At 34.3% G+C, this 1,604-nt stretch overlaps 1 long non-coding RNA gene across 1 annotated transcript; it reads left to right on the forward strand.

The window, feature by feature from the left end:
• Positions 1-885: 885 nt before the first annotated feature.
• Positions 886-1,398, forward strand: LOC148192671 (uncharacterized). The gene is made up of 3 exons (XR_015782118.1): positions 886-952; positions 1,044-1,139; positions 1,223-1,398. It is a non-coding gene; the product is annotated as an uncharacterized LOC148192671 (long non-coding RNA).
• The last annotated feature ends 206 nt before the right edge of the window (positions 1,399-1,604 follow it).

A 1,604-nucleotide genomic window follows, 5' to 3' on the forward strand; every position in this document is an offset into this window, starting at 1 on the left:
GAGATTTTCACTGTGGAACAAGCATATAAGTCGTTTATCACTTGGCCTAAATTTTTGGTTAAACCAATTTCTGACCCCTCGGTATGAAATTCTTCTTTACACTTCTCAATTTTAAAGGTTTTTGATTTCAAAACTTATCTTATCTTTTCATGTAACAACAGACGCAGGAACAACAGAAGATTCCTCTATCTGAGGATGACCCTCTTTCTTCATTGCATCTACTTGCTGACATCCTTGATGATAAGCCTTTGGAGGTTCAGTATGATGCTAATGTATTTGGGCATGGCTCTGAGGTCCCAATATACCTTAATAGCCAAGATGTCCGTGAGCTTGCGTCGGGAACACAAGAGTTGAATATTTCAATTATTCAACTATGGACGATGTAAGTCTATGACCAATTATTTATATATAAAATTGATTTATATATCAAGTATCCTTATATCAAAGTTAATTTTTGATTTCAGGTATATGTTTGGGGTCGCTAATAAGTTGGGGCGTTCTGATGATTATGGATTCATTGATCCCCAAGAAATTCATGAATCAAATGATTTTGACCATATCAACATGAGTCTGATAAGAAGTTTTGGAAGGGGCAAGAAAATATACTTTTTGCCTTACATATCCGGGTAAGTGAACTTTGTTAACATAATAATGTTCCATATGTGATTTTAATATTTAATAGTTACGTTATTATGAATTTCAGGCGCCATTGACAACTTCTTGTTATGTCTGTGCAAGACAACTATGCTTTGTGGTTCTGCTCATTGCACAGGCCTCCTCCCACACAACTCAGACAAGCAATTGATTGGTAAGAACCTCAATGTTTGGACTTTCTTTGTTATATAACTGAATGCTAAAACATTTTTTTATATACAGTTCTATTCCAGCAAGTATGATGATGGACGGGAGATCAATTGCTAAGAGTAGAAAGATTGCTTGGATTTCTCTCAAGGTTTGACATATGCTAAAGTCATACTTTGTTATAATTGTTTTATAACAAATGTTATTCACTAACTATTATCAACTGTGATGATATATTGTAGTGTAACAGACAAAATGGGTCATATGAGTGTGGATACTATGTAATGTATTGGATGACCCATATTGTTCGTTCTCACATCACAAGAAGCTGGGAAACGGTAATATTTAACTTTAACAAATTTTGATTTTTTAACAAATGTTGAATTCATATACACTAATTAAAATGAATTGTCTTTTGCAGAGATTCAAGACTACTACACCAGTTCCTGAGAAGTCCCTACTATTCATTAGGAACGCTGCTGCGAAGTATATAGTTAGATTATACAATAGCTCTTAGATTTAGATTTAAACAATGCATTTGATTAGCTTTTGATTTCTTAGACTCTCTACTTTATTTGATGTTGAAATACATTTGAACATGTGTTTGTTATGTTGAAATTGCATTTCTGTAAATGTTTTTATATGCAGGTCTGTTTTTGTGGTAGTGGATATCACAAAAACAGACCTGCAATTTTAAAAAACTGCAGGGGAATATGCCGCGGTTCTAACCACAACCGCGGCATATTCCCACTATATGCCGCGGTTCTAACCACAACCGCGGCATATAGTGCTTCGTTTTTTTT

This window comes from Vigna umbellata, chromosome 9, assembly GCF_029865625.1.
Source record: "Vigna umbellata cultivar VRB3 chromosome 9, Vumbellata_1.0, whole genome shotgun sequence".
NCBI lineage: Eukaryota > Viridiplantae > Streptophyta > Magnoliopsida > Fabales > Fabaceae > Vigna > Vigna umbellata.